This window comes from Tamandua tetradactyla, chromosome 2 (assembly GCF_023851605.1).
Source record: "Tamandua tetradactyla isolate mTamTet1 chromosome 2, mTamTet1.pri, whole genome shotgun sequence".
NCBI classification, from domain to species: domain Eukaryota; kingdom Metazoa; phylum Chordata; class Mammalia; order Pilosa; family Myrmecophagidae; genus Tamandua; species Tamandua tetradactyla.
This window is the reverse complement of record NC_135328.1, coordinates 179894811-179917792: the sequence shown is the minus strand read 5'-3', so window position 1 is coordinate 179917792 and position 22982 is coordinate 179894811. Positions and strand designations below refer to the sequence as shown.

At 46.0% G+C, this 22982-nt stretch overlaps 1 protein-coding gene and 2 long non-coding RNA genes across 5 annotated transcripts in view; 1 reads left to right on the top strand and 2 right to left on the bottom strand.

Moving 5' to 3' along the window:
• Positions 1 to 3400, bottom strand: part of SLC6A9 (solute carrier family 6 member 9) — a 32806-nt gene extending 29406 nt beyond the window's left edge. The window contains exon 1 of one of the 2 annotated variants that reach the window (XM_077149938.1): positions 3134 to 3400. The gene's annotated coding sequence lies outside the window, so the exon portion shown is untranslated. The remainder of the gene's footprint in view (positions 1 to 3133) is intronic. The other variant, XM_077149936.1, reaches the window with a different exon arrangement.
• Positions 3401 to 7784: 4384 nt separating this feature from the next.
• LOC143663233 (uncharacterized) lies at positions 7785 to 21419 on the top strand. 2 transcript variants are annotated; one of them, XR_013165877.1, is made up of 3 exons: positions 7785 to 7953; positions 8357 to 8512; positions 20653 to 21419. It is a non-coding gene; the product is annotated as an uncharacterized LOC143663233 (long non-coding RNA). The 2 variants fall into 2 exon arrangements; XR_013165879.1 differs by lacking the exon at positions 20653 to 21419 and adding an exon at positions 18819 to 18926.
• LOC143663242 (uncharacterized) overlaps positions 15898 to 22982 on the bottom strand; it is a 74608-nt gene continuing 67523 nt past the window's right edge. The window contains exon 4 of the long non-coding RNA XR_013165882.1: positions 15898 to 16032. This is a non-coding gene — a long non-coding RNA (uncharacterized LOC143663242). The remainder of the gene's footprint in view (positions 16033 to 22982) is intronic.

The window sequence follows — 22982 nt, the reverse complement described above, 5'->3', positions numbered from 1 at the left end:
AGCAGACATTTCAGGCTGACCAAAACTCAATTCATTTACTTCACAAATATTTATTACAAGTCTGATCTGGTCCAGACCTGTGCTAGGCACCAAGAACTCAAAGATCTCTGCTGTCCTGAAGTTTACAGACGAGGGAGGAAGAAGGAAACTAATGATCCCAAATTATATAATTACAGAGATAAAGGATGTGAAGGAGAAAAATCCTTCTGTGAAAGTCTACAACAGGGAGGCCCGGCCTTGTCTAAGTCAAGGTGGGCTTCCCTGAGGAAGTGTTGTTTAAGAGCCAGAAGGAGTTAATTAGGCAAAGTGGTAATAATGAGGAAGGGAAAAGGGAGAGTGGATCAAGCAGATGGAACAATATGTGCAAAGGCCCTGAGGCTGGGGCTCAGAGAGCCAAGGAGAAAGTGGTGAACCATAAAGGTCAACCGGTAAGCAGAAGCAGGGCCTTCGGGGCTTGGATTTTGATCTTTATCCTGAGGGCAGTGGGTGGCTATTGAAGGCTTTTAAACAGAGGAACAATTGTTCAGCCATGCATTTTGAAAACTTCACACTAGATACTGTGTGGAAAAAGGGCTGGAGGGAGGCAAGAGTGGAAGAGAGAGAATCAATTAAATCAGTCAGGCCAGAGATGAGGGGGCTTAGACCGACTGTGACAATGGGGTGCGGCAAAGTACCAGATTTGAGGAAAATACAGAAGACAACATTGGTAGGACTTAGTGATGAATTGGACTTAGGAGCAAGGGAAAGGAAGGGGTCTTTGTTTTTTTGCTGGTTTCAGCCCCTGGGACAGGAATGCTGGGGATGTTTGGAGGGGGAGAGGATGAGCTGGATTGGACAAGCTGGGTTTGAGTTGCCCGTGAGCCACACTAAGGCAGATGTCAAGTGTGTTGTCACTGGATCCTGGCCATATTTACAGTCTCATCATTCAGTGTCTTTCCTCGCCCCCTAATAGGAATGCCACGTCAATTTTAAGAGACCATCTGTGCCAAGCCCTGGAGTCCTCGCTGGGGAAGGAAAGGTGACAAGCTTTATCCCTGCCTGCAAAGGACCTCACAGTTTAGTAGGAAGATAGAGAAGTAAGCATACTCTCCCTTCACTGTGATGGAGGGAATGGAGGAAATAGAGGAGCAGGGTGGGGTCCTTAGTCCTGGCTGGGTGCCAAAGTTGGCTACCTGCAGCCCCTTCGGGCTACTCAGCATTCCCAGAGGGTTCTTGCCTCCATGCCTTTACTCAGGCAGTTTCTTCTGAACATCTTTTCCCCATCTCCATCTGTATATATCCTACTCAACTTCAAAACCTGGTCCAGTGCCATTGTCTTCATGAAGCTTTTCTGTCCTCCCAGTTACAACCAACCTTTCTACTGTATCGCCAAAGCATATTGTGTGCACCTGATTAGTACATTCGTCACATGAAGCGCTGCGGTATGATTACTGTGTACAAGTCTCACTCTCCCACTAGCTGGAGACATCTTCCACGGCAGAGGTGTGATTCTTCTGTGTCCCCAGGGCTGGGCACTGAGCCGGGTATCACCGCAGCTGCCGCGTAGGCCTGAGTAAGGGGGCGTTTTCTCTGCGGGCTCTGGAAACACTTGGGCATGCTCAGTGTCGCCCATTAGTCCCCAGAACCAGTGCCCTTACCCTCTACTCTCCAACCTTCTGCTGCCCCCTCACTTTAGGGGGAGGTGTCTTTAACCTCTCAGGTCCTTCGCTGGTTCTCCACTTTTCGTCCCAGGGGCCGCGCCCTCAGGCTTGTTTCAACAGCAGACGCGGGCTTTGTGCTGGAGCTGTCAGTAAGCCTGGGACGCGGCTCCTTTAAGAATGGGGAGGAGGGGGTGTGGCCTGCGAAGAGCAGGCCCGAAAGGGGGCGCGGCTCCTTTAAGAAGCCGCGGGGCCGGTAGCCTGCGAGGAGGCCCCGGACCGGCTGGCACGGGTGCGGCCACCTCCGGAGCGGCGGCGCCGCCCAGAGCGCCCCGATTCCTCGAAGCCGGGGCGCATCCGCGTTAATCGGGGTGCGATGTGGAGGAGGGGGGCACGTTACATCAGCCGCCACGTGTGGGCCTCTCAGCTGGAGTGGTGGCGGCGGCCCCGCCTTCGGCCCCTGCTGTGGAAAAGTACCCGGGGGCCGAGGTCCCCGCCCCCTTGCCCCGCCCCCGGGCCGGCTCCGGCCACTCCCGGCCCTCTGGGCAAGCCCCCCTCTGGTCCTGCCCGGCCCGACAGCTTTCCCCGACCCGGCTGGGGCTGCGGGGCGCAGGGCTTCACTTGGGGGTGGGTGCCCTGGGGCTACTAGGCCCCTGCCCTCACCTGCAGCAGAGCCGGCCCGCCCTACGCGTGCCAGGAATGAGGGATGGGGTAGGGAGGGCACAGATTCCTCCCGGGCCAGGGTAGCAATCCCCAGAGAACTCCCCGCCCGCTGTCCCTTCCCAAAACCGCGGCCACGGGAACCGCGGACAAAGAGCGCCCGGGGGCGCCCCGATTCCCCCGCGCGGCTTCCCGGGACCCGCGGGCGCGCGGGAACCGGCACCCAGCGAGCGGGTGGGTAGGGAGATAGGGAGGCAGGCAGGCTGGAGGCGCCAGATAGGCAACCAGGCCGGCGGTGATGTGAGGCGATGTAGCAAGAGCCGGCACGCGGGGCGCAGACACGGTCCACTGGTCCCGACCCCGGCAGGCCCCCGGCGCGCAGACCTACCGGCGCCCCAGACAGACCGTGACATGCTCGGGTTCCGGCGCTACCCGCACGGCTCCTCACCCACCGCCCCCGAACAAGCCGGCGACTGCACGCAGCCTTCCTCCCCCTCCCACCTCCCCCACCCCCCGCTCCAACAGCGCCCCCCTCCCGTTCCCGCAGGCTTCAGCTCCTTGGTGATAGCGGTGACACCCAGACGCGCGCACCTACCCCGACCTTTGCGGCGAGACAGACATCCCCGTGCGTGCACCCACACTTACCAACAGATGCCCGCATGCATGCGCGCACACACACACATACACACACACACACAAACACACACACACACACACACACAGACATACACACGTTGGTCCTGGGTCTCAGCCCCACGGAACCACCAAACATCTAGACCGTCGGCCCGACAGTCGGAGGCGCGGGTCGCAGCGCCCCCTTCCCCCAGCGCCCTTACCATGCTGCAGCCCCCGACCCAGGCGTGCTGGGTCCGCACCGCGGTGTGCCCAGGTGGTTTTCTTAAAGGGAAAGTTGCATCAGCCTCCCGAGGCTCCGCGCCGCCGCAAGTCCGCCCGCCCAGCCGCGCCACTCGCCGCTCCTTCAGAGCTTGTTGTGTTTTGGTTTCGGGGAGGCGGGGGCCAAGAGTTTGGTGAAAGTTTGGAGAGTGGAGAAGGCTTAGGAGACCTTGCCAAGTCCCTCCCCTCGCTGAACAGCTCCCCTGGCCGCCCTCCCCCACCTCTGTCCCACCCCCACCCCCTCGCAGACTTCTCAGGCTCCTCCTCCCAGGGAATAAAATTACAAGTCGCTCCTGCCTTCAGATGATTGATCCCCACGAACCCTTGGGAGTGGGCTCCACAAAGGAAGCCCCCCTGAACACCCCTGCCTCACTGGCCTCCAGCTGGGGCCCTTGGAGGAAGCAGATGTCCCCTTCGGGCTAACCTGGAAGGAAGCCAGGAGGCCTGGGGCACTTCAGGGGGCTGGGGTTGGAGGTAGCCCGCCAGGCCCCAGGCTTTCTGCGCCTGCGTTTCCCCTAGAGAGAAGTCGGAGCAAATTCCATTCCCTTTAGAGCAGGGCGGCTAGGGACTGTGGGCACAGCTGGGTAAGGCCTGGGTCTTACTCTGTGGAACTCGAGGATGCAGGCCTTCCTTTGACCACTGGCCTTGTCAGTCCTGGTCTGGACTTTGTGTTGTTAACAGTGGTGACAAACACCAACCTGGGCTCCCTCTTCCCTGAGAGGGTGGGGGTGGAGGGAGGTGAGGGCAGACTTTGGGTTCCAACCCCAGCCAAAGGAGACTTTACCAAAGGAGTTTCATTGAGCCTCAGTGAAATGATGAGGATGAGCTAAGGTAATGCCTATACTTGTATATAAAACACATTGCTCCTTGGAAGAGGGAGCCAGGCAGCCTCTGGGCATCAGGGTCTGGATATTGGTGAAATGGGGGCTCCCCCATTTGCTACCATCCTGAGAGCTGAGGGCTTTCAGGGAGCGGGGCCAGTTAATGTGGCTGTCACAGGAACCCATCTTGTTCCAGCCTGAATGGGGCATGTGCTCAGGGAGGAGGTTAAGCCCGGCCAGACAATACCTTTCTGCACGTTGAGTCTGTTCCTCAACATTGTCTGACCTGGCAACGGCTTTTATTTGTTCCCTTGGGGACAGTCAGCCTCCAAGAAAGCTCATGCATACATGCCAAACTCACAGAAGACCAATTGACAAGTGAGATTGCATTTTATTAATTTACAGTCAGAGACCCTGAACAGGATAACAGGAGCATCAGGGACAGGCTTTTCCTGCCAGTGTGAGCTCTGTCAGGCCACACAGCCCCTTCTGCAAGCCCTCCGCAGGCTAAGTACATAGGATGACAGCTCTACTCTCTCAGAACTTACATTATTTTACACTGCAGATTTGATCAGGTCCTGGAAGTCACGTTAGTCTCAACAACAAGATTATTTTCATTTTTACTTTGTCCCCAAACCCAGCAGGTATAGCATGGAATTTATAATCTATGAACTAATGCAAAAGTCTGTGTATGCCCCTTTCTGAACAGTTTAGTGTATCTGTCCCAACTTGGTGTATTCGTGTGGGTAGATCTAGTGAATTTCAGTGTTCTGTTACCCAGCAGATCTGTGTAAGTGTGTGAGTGCCCAACCCTCCGGGACTGGGCAGGACTGATCCAAGACCTTGCCTTTCCTGGCAGGACACAGCTCTCTTTACGAATTCTGTTTCTGGTCTCTCCCTCCCTCCCTCCTTCCTGGAGCTGGGGGAAGGGAGACACTTGTCAAAATGGGCCACTACCCAGAAAGGGTAGGATACAGGCTGCTGGAAGAGGCCCCCAAGTAGTGGAACAGGGGCTGGGAGGGTGGGTGAGGGTGAGGACAATTCCCTTCACCTTCTTCCTTGAAGCAGTCACCTGGGAATGGGGGTGGGGTGAGCCTAGAAGAGGGCACCGAGTGCCAACGAAGGTTCTGAGGACTGTAGAGGCCCTGGGAAAGTGGGCTTCCCACCTCCCTCTAAGGAGCTCACAGAAAGGAGAACAGGTGCAGAATGCTTGGAGCCAGACCCCCAGGCTAACCTCAGGATTGGGTGGGGAGTAGAAGAGGGCTGCTGAACCTCTATCAGAAGGAGAGAGAGTTTGGGATTTATCTGGTGGCGGGGAGATAGCCTAGCACTCTAACTCATGGGATGGGGGAAAGAAAAAGTTTTCCTTGGGGTGTTTAAGGAGGCTAGAGATGTTTATTTACCATGGGGGGGGGGATTTGCTAGACAAACAGATGACACACAGTATGTTTGCATATATGTGGAGAGAGTTATAAATGTATGTCTTTTACTCACCTTGATCCTGAAAGAGCGCAGGCAGTTCCACAGGGAGTCGAGTCCAGAGGAAAAGGTTGTGAAAAAGTTTCTGGTTTGAAAGGCCAACGTCATGACACGAGGACTAGAGCAGCTGTTTTTTTCCAAAGAGAACTAGGCCCCAAGGGAGGCAGGTTTGGGCCTAGCCCAGGTAGGAATGGGGATGGCCTTCATCCCGGGCTGTGAGCTCTGGCCCTGGGCAGCTGGCCCACAGGGTGGGAAGGGCATGTCCAGCCTGGTCTGCTGTGGGAAGAGCAGGGGGATCAGGCCTGAGGAGGCTGAGGACAGATGGAAGGACTAATGGGGCCAGACGTCCCTGGCTAGCTATTTCTTCCTGGGCAAGGCAGCAGGAGGGCAGGCAGTCTGCTGGGGCCCATCCCCTGTGGGCTAAGGTGTGTCTCCAGGAACCTCCAGTTACAGTGCTATTTCCTGGGAGGACTGCGCCCAGCATCACACCCCCCAGTGCTGGCTGGATTTCTCATTTACTGTCATCAGCCACACAGTCAGTTTAAAGTGTGTGTCTGACAGCAAATGGGCCCCTTCGGGAGGGTACTGCAGGAGCTGGTGGCATTGGGCACCTCAGTGGAAGGGTACTGGAGTGAGGTTGGGGGAGGCTGGGCATTGCTTCGATTGGATCCTGGCCTGACCCTGGGGCCTAAGCCTCAGCAGCCTGGAAGCATTTTGGGGGAGGGGCCTGGTTGGGCTCTGCCCTCAGATTCTTTCTTAAACTTGAGGCCCAGTGGTCAGTGCTTGGCACTTTGCCCCTACTGTGTGCATTCCAATGCAGGGGAGCTGGTGAGATTGATCCCAGATCCAAGAGATGGCTTTGGGGTGCCACATGCCACTCAGGCCATTCTGTTGTGCCTTCTCCGGCTCTGTCGGTTGGGGTAGTATGAGCCAATCTAAGGGCACAGAGTTGGGATTCCAGGCTGGACCTCAGTGGCTCCAGGGAAAATTGAACAAACAACTGGACTTTGGCCCTGTCCATAGCATTCAATGCCCAGACTCCTAATACCTGAGTGCTTTCAAAGTCCAGAATTCCCAATGCCAAGAGTGTCAGAACTCCTAACACTCTCGAGGACTTCAAACCCAGAGTTCCTACTGGTCAGAGCCCCCAGTGCCCAACTCCCAGGAGCCCAATTCTCAGGGTGCCCAACATCAAGATTGCCCAATGCTCAGAATATCCAGCTTTCAAAGCACCAAGGTCCCAGTTCACTGGAAAAGAATCTGTAGAAGAAGGAGCAGTGTCCCTGTCCTACCAAAGTCCCTCCAGTGATTGGTATCATCTGGGGAATGGATGTCACTACAGTAGGAGCTGGGGATGGTGCAATGCCATGGCCAGATGGTGCATTGCAAAGGCCAGAGCTGTAATGCTTTCTTGATGCCCCCATCCTAGGATTGGAAAGTTCAAGAGATGCTGCAGGGCGTTGGCCCTGGTCACGGGGACTGTATAATTGAATGTCGGTGTACTTACTCACTCACCAAATGTGATGATCCATTCACTGTATGCCACTATTATGCTAACCACCCGTAATACAGCCCTGAGAGAGAAGGGATTCCTGCCCTCCTAAATGGGACAGTGTGACAGCGTCTGCACCAGGTATCAGTGTGGGTCAGCACATGGCTGTCGGTGGCCATGCGTGGCTGAGTATGTGGTTGTGAGAATGAATGGCTTCTGGTGTGTGACCATGCTAATGTGTGGCTGTGAGCACAGACTGCGCTGGCATGTGGATCTGTGGGACTGTCAGAGTGGGTCTATGTTTGTGTCTGCGTTTCTTATAATCCCACTCTGCCTTACTGCTTTCCCAAGGAATGGGATGTAAGGCCCCTCCTATCTTCAGACCCCCAGGTATTGAGGACCAGGTTGCACTGTGTGTTGAGGGGGTGGTTCCAAAGCAAGAGGCAAGGCTGGAGGTTCCTCTTGCTGTCTCCACCCCAGCTGGACCCAGAGACTCTTTGGAGAGGGAGACAGGAAGTGGGGTGGCTATAAGTGGAGCAGCAGACACCAAAAATAGCCATCTACCCTGGGGAGGATCCTGTGACACCACCCCTTCTCCCAGTCCAGTCCAAGTCGACCCACTGACCTGTGGGGCTTCAATCCCACTCCACTTCCTCAACCCCCTCCAGGGGTCTGAGTAGGCCTCTCAGACTGGAAGGAAAGACAGAGCCATGACATCACAACGCATGATGGCGTCATCAGGAGCTATGACATCCCAGGCCCTGGATGTGGGCGGCGGCCTGGGGTCTGGGTGGGTGGGGCTCCATCTGCTGGCAGCTCCTCACACCTCCTAGCAGCTGGAGACAGCAAGCCAGGATAAGGCCTTGCTGGGGGCCCTGCCTTATCTGGCCCCACACATGTCTGATAAACCTCCTACCATGGGCTGGTCCAGGGAGCGAGGGTGAGGGAACAGGCCGGAAGAAAGGAAAAGGTCAGCTGGGTCTGGCTGAGCTCCAGGGAAGACAGTTGGGGTCAGGGAGTCCTGGCAGAAGCCCAGGGGGGCGGCAGGGTGAGAGGGGTTGGTGTGAGAGCAGGGTCCCAGCTTTGCCACTCCCTAGCTTGGTAAACTTGGACCTCAGTTTCCTCATTACTCCCCTACAGAAATACTATCATAGTGACTGTCAAGTGCTTAATAAATGCCAGCCTGCCACATGATCCTCCTTTCTGGAGGGCGATCTATGCATTCTCTAGGAGCTGCCTACCCTCCCAGCAGCACACTCAGTGTCCTGGGGTCTAGCTGGGGTTCTCAGAGGAAGCTGCCCAGTCTCCCACACCTCCTGTCACCTACCCAGACTCCCCAGGAATTCTGGCCTTTCTGGCACCTTTTCTTCCAGCAGCCCCTGCAGACACCTTGGAGCCCTGGTGCTGTTTTGTGAGAAAAGCCATACGCATGCAGCAGTTACAGCTCAATCTCCTAGGACACATCTGGCCAGATCAGGTGCTGTCACTCATCTGGCTATCTTATATACTCCTCACGTCAAGTTTCTCAGGTGGGAATCATCTCCATTTCATAGAACCAAGTCTCGGGCAAGTTAAACAATTTGTCCAAGGTTACATAATTAACAAGTGGCAGAAAAGGAATCGGACCTAGGTTGACCTGTCTCTAAAACCTATGCTTTTACCCTGCTTTTACATATGCACGGGCTGCTGGGGGTGTGTACAGCTGGCCATGTTGTTACCGAACACAAAGGTGGTAGATTTTTGCCCAATGCACTCAATGATCGATTCCTGAGACATCTGGGTTTCAAAGAGAGAAAAAGTTCATTGCTAGGCACAAGGCAGAAGATCAGATGGCCTGTCAGCCCAAAAATCTGTCTCCCCGAACCTCAATAATTCTGATAGTCTTATAGTATTAAAAGGTGGGTAGGGGGCCACGGTGGCTCAGCAGGCAAGAATGCTCACCTGCCATGCCAGAGGACCCGGGTTCGGTTCCCGGTGCCTGCCCATGTAAAAAAAAAAAAAAAAAAAAGCATGGGTAGGGTTTAGGATAATGAGCACAATGGCCCAGGTGATGTGATTAGGGGTGATTTAATTATTGAGCCTGGGCAGATCGATTACTTGCTTAGTCACAGAACGTATATAAGAAAATGGCGGCTTTAATATGATGATGGGTGTGATTTTTAGTATTATAATGAGGCACAGGTGATTTGTAGGTTAAAGTCTAAGCTACTGCATTGGCCGGGCAGGCCCATTTTGGTTAGATCCAGCTTTGGTTATCAAGATAACTTTGGAATTGGGGTGGATTAGTTCTGGGCTGTACAAGGCCCTTCATTAGTAAACATTAAGTGCTGTCTTCAGTGATCCCAAAACTCCACGTCAAAAGACCAGATAAAATGGGTACAAGTGAGGGTCAGTAACAAGGTTTTTCAATCATAAGGGTACAAGATAAAGGCTATACCATCATTATCAGGGATCTAGGCAGCTGGATTACAGTTCAAAGATTTCAGGTATTTCCCTTTGTCTACTCCAAGATATCAGAAAGCAAAAAGGAATATCTGTATAATGATTCAGCAACCATAGTCATTTCTTAAATCCTAATTTCTCAGTTATAACTACTCCCTCTCATTTGATAATTATCTCTCACTCTTGAGGGTGATAACTCTTCTAACTTTTTCAGGCTGAAAAAGGCCATCAACGTTATGGGACAGAGGGATGAAACTGGTTGTTCTTGGAGAGACCAGTACTTCTGGGTTTCAGATCTTATCTGGCACTGGAGTAATCTGGAGGTTGTAAGCCTCTGAAAAACAAACGTAATAAGTAAAAATTTTTATAGAGCCCAGGGTATCTGTTAGGACTTCCAAGAATACTATTGGTTGGGGCTTGCCATACTGTGGCAGTTTGCAATATCTGCATGAAACCTGCATAAGAGTAAGCTCCAGGATAATCTCTTGACTTGATTTGAAATCTCTTAGCCATTGACACTATATTTCTCTTCCCTTTTTTGGTCAACCAATCCCATGACGTCAGGGTCAGGCTCATTCCTAGGAGTCATGTCACACATTGTCAGGCCAGTCTTATTCCTGAGAGTTATGTCCCCTATTGTATAAGGGAGACTTATACCCCTGGAAGTCATGTCCCACATAGGAGGAAGTTCAGTGCTTGGCAGAAAGAGAGAGAGAGAGAGGCCACACTTGAACAACAATAGAGGTTCTTTGGGGATGACTCTTAAACATTAATTATAAGTAGGCTTAGTTTTGCCTTTACAGGAATAAGTTTCATAAGGGCAAGCCTCAAGACTGAGGCCTGGGCTTATTAAATTGGGAACCCATATTGCTTAAGAAAATTTCAGAAATTTCCCCAGGGGGGAAAGTTTAATAGTTCTGCTTTTTCTCCAGTCCCTCAAGGGACTTTGCAGATACTTTCTTATTTTCTGCCCCAAATACTCTGAAATCATCAGGGTATGACATTAACTTGTACAGATTATTAAGACTATTCCTTACTCTAGGTTCCATGTCAAATAAAGCTTAATTAGGTTGTTTGAATAAACTGACCAGACATGTTAAATTATATAGTATCCTATAGGAAATGTAAGTTTTGGACAAAATAAACCTCTTTCTTTTGGTCTCACACAAAAGTTAAAGTTTTAAATACAGATAATATTATTTTTGACCCTGTACTTTGATTTACATTAGTTTTAACCAGATAAGTTTCAGTCACATCTCTATTTGGTATCTGATCTGTTATTCAGTTTTCTACCTGAGTAATGCTAACTTTCAGACCTGGAGAACTAGCTCTGAGTGTCAGGTGTCACACAGATACTTAAAGTTCCAGGGAACTATCAGGTTATACAAAGGGCAAAGAATTTCAGAATTTAGAAATAACAGTTAAAGCTCAAGTGTAAATGTGACTGCTATAAGAGCTTTTAGTCTAAGTCCTAATTTTCTTATAAGCATTTTTAAATGAAGCTATTTTAAGGGAAATGTTTAATAGTTGTCTTATATTGACAAACCATAGCAGAGTTTGTTCTGTTTCACCTTTACACATTTACCAGAGTTATGCTAATTAACACATAAAATATAATTGATATTTTTGTCCTGCCTCTCTTTTAAAGTCTCTCCTTGTTGCAGATGAAGCACTAACCTATTGCTAACCATATATACTTTTGGGGAAGCATTAGAGCAAACAGTGTGACTGAAAGTAAATGTGGCTGTTTCTGTGATCTGTAACCTTTTTCCAGTAACCAAAACTACGACTAAAACATCATACCATTTGTCTAACATACAGATCAGTATCAAGATATAACATGCACAGTGAGAACATTATCAAGTCTTTAGGAGTTTTTTATACAATCTCAAAATATATAAGTAGCATTTTGCCTATGCAACTTTAGCTAAGAAAAAGATAGAAAAATCCTTTTTAATTATTGTAATGCTTCCCAAATACCTCCGATGTAATATGTCAAACTATTTTAACACCTCACTTCTACAAGGTGAAAGAACAAATCCTTTGTGACAGTGTTTTAAAAGTGAGAGAAGATGCCTTCTGAAATAAAGGATGATAAGGTCAACATAAGCATTAATGAGGATATAATTCTGATATAAAATCTTTGTTTTCTAGACAGACTGCTCAGATGGGTAGGAAAAACTTTTTATAGCTTTTCATTATGAGCAGACTAACAACCCACATTTTTTTTAACAGAGTGAAAACTAAACTTTAGTTTTATATGACTACATGGTTTGACACAAAACCTTTTTTCAGAATATTATAAACAGGCTTATTAAATTTTGCTCAGCATTGACTATAACAGACAGAATTTGCTTTTATAGATCTACAGCTTTCCATATTCATTCAGGCATATACAAACAAAATTCACTTTCTTAAACCTTCTACAACTTTATAAATCCACTCAGGTCTTGTAGTCAGCAGTGCCTACAACAAACAAAATTCACTTTCTAAAACTTTCTACAACTTACATATCCATTCAGGGCTTGCAGCAAATGCAAACAAGATTCACTTTTACGAAGGAAACAAATTCACTTTGATCAGAAAATATAATGATCTCAGTGGAAAATAGAAAAATACTACTCATCCCATATATAGTCTTTATTTATCCAGACAGCAAACAATCAGAAATAACTTTTTAAACAAATTTATAAACTTTTTAAAACATGCATGCTTCCTTCCAATAGCAATATTCATAAAGGGGAGAAGAGACAGAGATACTACAACATAATGGAAGAAGGAAGAAATGTATGCTGGAGTTTGGAACACAGGAGGCATTTATATACTTTATACTCACAACACACAAATGATTACATTACAATATGCCTAAAATGTCACTGTCCAATCCAGCATTACCACCGAAGGTCAGAAGAGTCCAAGTTTGAAATATATCAGCTTTTCAATAATTATGGGATTTATATCCAGAAAAAAACTCAATTTTTTCTCAGCATTATTTCCAAGTGCTAAATAACACTAGCAATGTGTTAGTTTAAAAAATTAATTTATGCTTTAAAAAAACTAGTTCAGAGCTCTATGTATTCAAATGCTATTTTCTTATTTAAAGGTCTTACAAGTGTCATCTCTTCTGTGAGGTCTTCTTAGATTGTTCTTTATTTATTTCTCTTTAAAATTCTTCCAGCACTTTCATTCATTTATTACCACTGTTATACTATGCTCTGGTACAAATATATTTTAACTAGAATAACAAGCTCCTTGAAGCTAAGAATTATGTCCTTCCCATTCATGACAATACTTCCTAATCTGATTATGTAATACACTCAGAAAACATATTGCCTGACATTAACAAAGCCACTACAAATCCAAATTCTTCTACATACTGGGGCAACAAGTAGAAAAAAAATCCAGGTAATCATGGTTATAAAAAATCTCATTTATGGGCTGTGCAACAGTGGCTGAGTGGCAGAATTCTTGCCTGCCATGCCAGAGATCCAGGTTCAATTCCCAGAGCCTGCCCATGCAAGAAAAAAAAAAACCCAAAAACAAAAAAACCTCATTTATATTTCTTTCTAAACTTAACTGCTTTCCTATATAAGATATATGAGTTTTGAGACTGTACTTATAATACTAGTTTATTTTATCAGTAAGCTTATATAAATTTAAGGAGAATATGCCTAAGTAGAATAAAATTGCATTTGTTCAACTTAAAATTTTATCATAAAATTCCTCTTATTAAAAAAAATATACATCATGATCAAAAGGGGAAAAGAAGTGTAATTAATAAAGTTTCAGTGGCAGAGAGAGCTCAAATAGAGCCAAGAGGCTACTCTGGAGGTTGCTCTTATGCAAGCTTCAGGTAGACCTTGCCACCTATCACAACCTGCCAATCCTAAACCAGGACCATTCCAGCCAATCCTAGAGAACACTTATAAGAACACTTATATAAGGTTCCACAAGGGTTCCAGGCACTAGAGTAACTTTCCAGAAACCTACAACCTCCATATTGGGGTCCCTGGGCCAGATAAGTCCTGAAACCTAGCCCAGCCTCTCCAGAGCATCAGATGGTTCCATCTCCCTACCCCATATTAGTGACAGACCCTTCCAATATCAAAAATTTAGAATTGCTATAGCCCAAACAACCCCAAAGAGAGGTATGGAAAAATCAAAGGTGATGGTGGAGTTATACATAGAAGATAGGACTTAACAAATGAATATGAATGCTGAATCATTAAATTGGTATCTCTTTTAGCCTCTAGTATTTTAGAGCAGCTAGAAGTAAAAACCTAAAATTGTGAAATTGTAACCCATGTCAAATTCTGAAATATGTCCTACAATTAATTGTGGTGCTGTGCTTTGAAATTTATAGCTTTTTTGTACATATGTTATTGTTCACAAAAAACAAAAAGAAAAAAAGTCCGTTGTGATGATAAAAAAAGTATTTAAGCCCTCTAGCCTCCTATATTCTGTAGCAGCTAGAAGGAAAAAAATCTGAGAGGATCATATGTAGCCCATGACAAGCTCTGAGATCTATCCTGTAACCACTTGTTGAAGAGTGCTTTGAAAACTATTGCTTTTTTATTTCTTTGCTTAGTATATGTTATACTATACTATTAAAAAAGTTAAAAAAATATATATATATATATACACGGCAACAGTGGTTCAGTGGAAGAGTTCTCGCCTGCCATGCTGGAGACCTGGCTTTGCTTCCCAAAGCCTCCCCATGTCAAAAACACAAAAACAAAACAAACAAATCCTAAAATTACAAAAACTCAAGTTCATTGACTACAAGTTCTGGAAAATATACTACAATTGTTTAATTTGTCCCAACTATGGAAACTTCTTCATAGTTTTCCAAGAACCTTTCATGCTACTCATTGACATTTGGCAATTAGATCTTATTCAGTTACTCCTATCCCAAAGTTGTTCATATTTAATGATCTGATTACTATGGTGACTATTGCAAAGCTATTATTGGAAAAAAAGTAATTTTGACAGACATGGCCTATTCCGTGGGATTTTTTCTGTGTCTGCCATTTTAATCCCCAGGCTCAGTAAAAAAAATCCTAAACCACACCTGCCCCAGTTTTTTGCACCTAGCCCTCCCCCATAACTGCTTTAGGTGGTTAGTTCCTGAGGGCAGGGATAGGTGAGACAGAAAGAATGAGGCCTGTCCTGTTGAACTTGGACTTAGAGGTTTTAAGTAAGGGTGGTGGGATTTACCTACACCCTACTTTTAATTATTTCCAATTATTAGATTTCACTTAAGGTCTTTGCCTTTTCCAGAGGCAGTCTCTGGCAACCTTCTGCTGCCTTAGGGAAATTCCAGGGGTGGTTTCTTTCTAACACCCAGGTTTGTTGACAGTAATTACAAAACTAAGGATTTGAACCCTGTTGCCCAGAGGTTTTTCTCTTTTTCTCTGGTACTTCAGGAGTACTAATTTATATATATATATATATATATTTATATAAAAGTGATTATTTTGTAAGCAATTCCAATAGAGCTCTTGAGAATTTTGTGTTAATTAGCTATTACCATCTGGAGGTATGAGAATATACGCTGAACAGGCAGACTGTGTTTTTGTTACATAGAAACAAAAAACGCAGAAATACATTTGAGAGGAACAAATAAAGGGTTGAATATATATTATCACAACCCATTTCTGTCCTTTTGCAGAATTACAGAGCCATTCTCAGGCCATTTCTCCCTTGATTTTACATTATATGGAGGTCAGAATATGTTATAGAAATAAACTTTTTCTCATAGCTCATAACTAAAATCTTTTTAATTTTTAAATACAGCCCAAAGATTCTCATTTTAAAGAATTTCTGTAATTAGTAACCGATTAGGAATACTTGACCGATACGAATGCAATAAGACACCAACTACATGTTTAAAGATACTTAACACTTATTATATATTTAAGTAGCACACCAGTTAATAACCATGCTGAACACACTAACAATTAAACAGGCACTAAAGAACACACTGATTTAAATTAAATGAGCATTGAACATTTACTATACCTAGGTAACACACTGGCTAACAGTTTACAGGCATACTTAATTTCATTGAACACCAATTAATCGTTCGATTACTTATTTCCAGGAATATACTCGAGACATATTCAGGTAAGGGCTTCAGACAGTGCACAGGAAGCCCTGTACAGGATGGTACCCAGAAAACAGAAAGGTATAGCGGTCAGAGCAAGGGGGATTGTTCTGGAAGCGAGACTTAGGACATCAAGTCTTTAAGTCTAGCGGACTCAAACCTCTAGACTGACTTCCCAATCCACTTTTACTCTGATGACTCACTCACCCAGTCAGATGTCCGAACTTGGAACTGGAAATGTTTTCTTCTCTTTGAAACTTCTTAAGATGCCGAAAAGGTTTGGAGTGCCAGCAGAACAGAGAAAAACTGGGTTGCTGAGCCTCTAGACTAAAGAATGTCCAGAAGCCAATACTGCACTTACCTGTTTTACCAGGACTCCGAAAGCTCGGGCCGACAGCCTTCTTGCTTCTTAGGATCTTTTGGTTCTGCCAGAGTTGCCAAATTGTTGCTGGACAAAGGCAGTGGATTTGTGTCCAGTGCACTCAATGATCAATTCAATTCCTGAGACACAGGAGTTTCAAAGAAAGAAAAAGTTCATTAGTAGGCACAAGGAAGGAGGTCAGATGGCCTATCAGCCCCCAAATCTGTCTTCCTGACTACAGTAATTCTGATAGTTTTATAGCACTAGAAGATGGGCAGGTTTGAAGATAAAAAGCATAATGGCCCCAGATGATGTAATTAAAGGTGATTTAATTATTGAGCATGCGCAGATTGATTACATGCTTAGAATGCATGTAAGAAAATGGCGGCCTTAATACGATGATGGGCGTGGTTTTTAGTATTATGATGAGGTATAGGTAACTTATGGTTAATGTCTAAGTTACTGTACATGTCAAAAGGGCCCATTTTGGTTAGATTCAGCTTAGGTAAGCAAGATAACTTTGGACTTGGGGTGGGTTAGTTCTGGGCTGACACCATGGCCCTTCATTAATAAACATTAGGGGCTGTCTTCAGTGATCCCAAGATTCCAAAGTCAAAAAAACTGGATTAAATGAGTGCAAGTGAGGGTCAGTCACAAGGTTTTTACAATCCTAAGGGCACAAGCTAAAGGCCATACATCATTATCAGAGATCAAGGCAGTTGGATTACAGTTCAAAGATTTCAGTTATTCCCTCTTTCTACTCCAAGATACCAGAAAGCTAAAGGAAATATTTATATATTATTTTTTAAATCCTAATTTCTTAGTTCAATGTTTCAGATTCCACACTGCCACCAACCTTTAAGAAACTATCATTTGTCAAGTTTTAGTGTAGTATCAAGGAAGAATATGCACAGTTAACTGAAACACTTCTCCCTTTTCCAACTACATACATTATGAGACTGAATTTTCTTCAAATATTTCAAGCCAAAACAATATTTTACAACTAATTGAATGCAGAAATAGATAACTGAATGCAGAAATCATATCTATTTCTGTCTGTCAGACATTCATGTGATTTGCAAAAGTGCAAAACAATGCCACTGTTCTCACTAAAATTTTGCTTTAGAAAATATGGCCATTTTTCATAGAAATATCTTATTTTCTGTTAGCCATATGATGAATTTATTATTTTAAATTAATGCATTTTAAAATAGTCTAAGTTTTTTTTTTTTTTTTTTTTTTTTTTAATATGGACAGGCACTGGGAATCGAACCCGGGTCCTCAGGCATGGCAGGCAAGCATTCTTACCTGCTGACCCACCATGGCCCGCCCTATAGTCTAAGTTTTAATTTCAAATACGATAAGTATTAATAGATAAAAAATTTAAACAAAAGCTCTTTGGAGTTTTGCATCTGGGAAACCCCTGATACTCTTTCAAACACTAGAGACTTCCAAGTTAATAGGCCAAGCCCTTGATTTTGAGGCTCGCTCTTATAAAACTTACTTCAGTAGCAAGAAGCTAAGCCTACTTAAGTTACTTTCACAGAACCTCTTTTGTTGCTCAAATATGGCCTCTCCTTCTCTCTCTCTAAGCTCAACTCTGCAAATAAAATCACTATTTTCCCCCTTACATGGGTCAGATGTCCAGTGGTGTGAGTCTCCCTGGACAACGTGGGACATGACTTCCAAGGATGAGCCTGGCCCTGCACCGTGGGATTGACAATGCCTTCCTGACCAAAAGGGGGAAAATAAATGTAACAAAATAAGGTATCAGTAGCTAAAAGAGTTCAAATAAAGTCAAGAGACTACTCCAGATGCTACTCTTATGCAAGCTTCAGTTAAATTACTTCTGAATGCCACAGTCTGCCAAACCTCAACCAACTTCATTCATGTTGGCCCTAAAGAACACCCACAGCTGTATCTGAGATCCTACAAAAGTTTCACGCACTAAGTCTACTCTTCAGAAACCTAATACCTTTAGATGGTTCCTAGGGGAGATAAGTCTTGAAACCCAGAGGTGCCAGTCTCTCCAAGAACATCAACCAGTTCTGTCCTTCTGTTCCATATTGTTGACACCCCTTTTCTTTTTTTTTTTGTTCCCCCTGTTATTTATTTTTATTCCATATGTTCTACTCATCTGTTGACAAGGTAGATAAGAGGAGCATCAGACACAAGTTTTTCACAGTCACACAGTCACATTGTGAAAGCTTTGTCATTATACAATCATCTTCAAGAAACATGGCTACTGGAACACAGCTCCACATTTTCAGGCAGTTCCCTCCAGCCTCTCTATTACATCTTGGTTAACAAGGTGATATCTCCTTAATGTGTAAGAATAACCTCCAGGATAACCTCTCGACTCTGTTTGGAATCTCTCAGCCATTGACACTTTGTCTCACTTCACTCTTCCCCCTTCTGGTTGAGAAGGTTTTCTCAATCCCTTGATGCTAAGTCTCAGCTCATTCTAGAGTTTTTCTCAATCCCTTGATGCTGCATCTCAGCTCATTGTGGGATTTCTGTCCCATGTTGCCAGGAAGATCCACACCCCTGGGAGTCATGTCCCACATAGACAGGGGGAGGGTGGTGAGTTTGCTTGCTGTGTTGGCTGGAGAAAGAGGCCACATCTGGGCAACAAAAGAGGCTCTCTTGGGGGTGACTCTTAGGCCTAATTTTAAGTAGGCTTGACCTATTCCCTGTGGGGTTAAGTTTCATATGAACAAACCCCAACACTGGGGGCTCAGCCTATAGCTTAGGTTATCCATACTGGACACCCCTTTTCAACATGAATAATGTCATAATGGGCATAACCCAAATATCCCTGAAGATCGGGAGAAGGATCAAAGGAGAAAGAGGGGCCATAACAGAGAAGTTAGGATTTAACAAATGAATATGACTGCTGAATCATTATATTGATATTTCTTTTTAGTCTCCAGTGTTTTGAAGACGTTAGAAGGAAAAACCTGAAATTGTGGAACTTTAACCCATACCAAAATTTGAAATCCGTTATATAACAACTTATTAAAATATACTTTGAAATTTATTGCTTTTTTGTACGTATGTTATATTTCACAATTTAAAAAATGTAAAAAAAAAAAAAAATCAGTGGTTGCCGGCGGAAAGTGGGAGAGCGGAAGGAATGAATAGGTGGAACATGGGATTTTCAGGGCAGTGAAATTGCTTGTATGATACTAGAATGGTTGATACTTGATATTATATGTTTGGCAAAACCCCTAGAACTGTACAATGCAAAGAATGAGCCCAAAAGTAAACTATTAATTTTAGTTAGTAATAACATGTCAACATTGGTTCATAAGTGTGCCACACTAATGCAAGATGTTAATAATTAGGAGAAAATTTGAGAGGGGGTGAGAGGGGATATTTGGGAACTCTGTACTTCTGGCTCAATTTATTGTAAACCTAAAACTGCTTTTTAAAATAAATCTATTAATTTCTTTAAAAAAAGCTCTTTGGAGTCCTCAATTATTATTATTATTATTAAAAATTTTTTTTTATTTTTGCATGGGCGGGCACCAGGAATTGAACCCGGGTCTCTAGCATGGCAGGCGAGAAGTCTGCCTGCTGAGTCACCATGGCCTGCCCCTCAATTATTTTTATTTATTTATTTTATTTTACTTTTTTTTGTATGCTATATGGCAGGAGTCACATTTCATTCTTTTTCCATGTAAGTATCCCATCATCGCAGCATCATTTGTTGAATTTTTGTTTGTTTTCTCCTTCTTTTGTTTGCTAGTTTGTTTTGGGCAAGTGCATGGGCTGGGAATCAAACCAGAGTCTCTGGCAGTTATTTAAAAAAAGTTATAAAAGGGTCCTGAGACCAAAAGTTTGAGAACCACTGTATTAGAGTTTATTTTAAAAAACTGAGCCTTGATTTTTTTTGCCCCAAACCTTTATTTGTATTAATGTACCATTAAAGAATAAGCCAATTTTACTGTTCACCTTACAATGCATATAAGCTACAGATTTTTAGTATTTCCAGTGTGGTTGGCAGCATTCTCTTGTGTGCATGCAATGTGCATGTGGTCACCTTCTTTCCAAACTGCTTTATCTTCTGCGTTAAAAATTGATCCTTCAATAACTCCTGCTTCCAGTATGGACAATGCTGGCTGGCAGGCGCTAGGCTCTGGTCATTCCTGGTAGTCTTGTTTAACTCTGTCTCCATCATTGCTAAGCATACCTTTTAAAGAAAAAGCTATTATTATTAAGCACTTTTTTTTTTTTGCATGGGCAGGCACCAGGAATCGAACCCGGGTCTCTGGCATAGCAGGCAAGAGCTCTGCCTGCTGAGCCACCGGGGCCTGCCTGCCAAGCACTTTTGGTGTTAAGAACTTTACATTCATTGTTTTCCTTTAATCCCCACAATGACTCTATAAACTAGATAGTAGTATTATTCTCATTTTATAACCAAGAAAACCCAGACTTGAGAAACTAGAGGAAATCTCAAGGAATGTAAACTGACCTAAAATCTTCATTAATTTATAGACTGAAAAATTAAGGGTGGCCTTAAATCCCCTCTAATTTATGAATTTAAAAAATGAACCACCTAACGTTTAGTATTTTGGAGATTGTTCTTAATAGCAAATTACCACCAAAGAGAGACACCAGCACAGATCTAAAATCCTGCCCTGAATCCTCACCTGCCTATCCACATTTGGGCCCTCACCCCGAGCTCCCCCTGACGCCCCATGGCCGTATCCCCGAACCCGGACTTTATTCTGATCTTTTGTCCTGCTTCCTTCCAGAATCTTTGCATCCTAGCATCCCCACTGGAACTTCACCTGAGCCTACCTGCCTGAGCCTATAAAATAGCCCTTGCACCAAACCCCACCCACTAGCAGTTGAACTGCAGGTGGCCAGACCCTGAGACAGCGTCTCGGCTCCGGCAGAGCAGCAAGAGGAAGTTGAGGGTGGGGGCCACGGGGGAGCAGGAGTGGAAAAGGACCATGGGCTCTCAAGCCCCAGCTCGGTTCAGGAATGTTCCCAGACAGCGCTGACCTCTCACCCCCACCCGCCTCAGGGCAAAGATCATCTCCTGCCCCTGTCATCCCACTTCAAGAACCAGCAGCCGCCTCTGGAGCATCTGGGGCATCACCATGGCAACCATGCCAGGCCAGCCTGGGGCTGGGGTGGGGCTGCTTTAAAGTCTTCTGTTGCCCAGAAACAAAGGCCTGATTCTCTCCTCCCTGACACCCTCGGACCCTGCGGATTGGACCGTCCAGAAGACGAGGGACAATCTGTTCCCCACCACGTCCCTCAAACTCAGGGAAGAATGTGGTTTTCTTTGGGTCTCAGCCGAATCTTTCCTGAGATAACCTGAGCGGGAAATTCAAACTCAGTCCACGGGCCACCCCTGCCCCTGCAATACGCTGAACCGCCCCGTGGAGCTCTGTCACCTGCTGGATTCCTGCGAGGAGGGTTAGAGGGGAGGCCGAGAGGGTCGGAACTCTTGGTAATGTGGGCAGCTGCTGCCCCACCTAGGCTGTGGTTTGGTGATGTGTTAAGGGTGGGATCTTGTGAGTATCTGATAGGAGCTGGAGGAATTGGGGTGGGGGTGGGGGTGGGCTGCTCAGGACTCCGTAACCTAGAGGGAGGTCTGTACACGGGAGATTAGCTGTCACATTGAGTCTAAGCTCCTTACCTTGAGAATCCAGCCTTCCTACCCTGAGGTCTAATCCAGAGGTATGAGGCTGGGGCTGAAGGCAGCCAGGCAGGCCTGGGAGCTTTGTTGGGTCTGCAGGCTCCCTCCCCAATGGCCGCGCATAACCTACTGTGTGGGCTTCTGGCAGTCTGGCCTCTTCTTGTCTCATTGACTCCTTGTCTCCGTGATTCTCTCTGCTTTTGTGGGTTTCTCTGCACATCGCTGCCTTTGTGCGTGTGTCTCCACGTGGCTCCAGGCCCTTCGGCCTCTGCAAACAGCTCTGTGACCTTGTCTGTGAAACCAGTTTCTGGCAACAGAGGGCATGGACACCACTGGGCAGGGGTTATACGGGTCTCAATGACAAGATCGTGGGTGATAGAAAGTCTTAGAGACACACACTTGAGGGTGACACAGGGTTTTAGACAACACAGACTCCAGGTGGCAAAGCGTGGGTGACCCAATGTTTGAGGGACACTGGATTGTTTGTATTTGACACACAGACCCTGACTGATGCAAGTTCAAAAAGAACTTGAGAGGTGGAAAGTCAGAGCAGTGGATCTCAGCTGGAGGTAATTTTGCCTCACCCCCTTCTCCAGGGGGGAACTGTGGCTTTGTCTGGAGCCACTTTTGGTTATCACAACTGTGTGGAAAGAGGGGGATGCTACTGGCATGTAGTAGGTAGAGGCCAGGGATGCTGTGCCACGTCCCACAAAGCACAGGATGGAACCCCAGACGGAATCATCCAGCCCAAATGCAGAGCCCGGGCTCTGAAGTCAACAGCCAGGTTTTAAATTCCAGCTCTTGCACTCTGTGAACTCGGGCACATCCCCTCCTCTCTCTGAGACACCCCTTCTAAGGTTATCAGGAATACTGAGGCAGTATTTGAAAAGCATTTAAACTAGTGCCTGGCAGAGAGTAAGCGGTGTTTATGGACGCGTGACGTGAGAGAACAAGGGACAGATCTGGATTCAGGGACTCAAACCGCCTCTTTTTCTCGTCGCTGCTCTACCTCACACACACGTTGTCCACTGCCAGAGGCCGCTCCAGCCTTACATCACTCCGGCTTATTGATATTAGAGGAAGAGAGATAAGCTTTTCCCTGCTTTAGAGCAGGTAGAGATCCCGAAGACTGGCTCTGATAGGTGTCGCCTGGGTGGCATGACCACGTGTAGTTTAGGACGGGGCTTGATGGAAGTCAGTACCTCCTGGAGGGAGAGGAGACCTGTGTGCCAAAGGAAAGGGGCTGCTGCTACCAGAAGGAGGGAAGGGCAGCCGAGCAGGCCAAGACAAGAGATGTCCCCTACATCAGCGGTGGTGGTGAGCCCGGGGTGACACCGCCCCTGATCAGGACAGGAGGGCGCATTGCAGGTGACTTCTGTGAGCGAATCTGCCTTCGCCTCTCAGAAACATCCAACGTAGATGTCCACTTCCTCT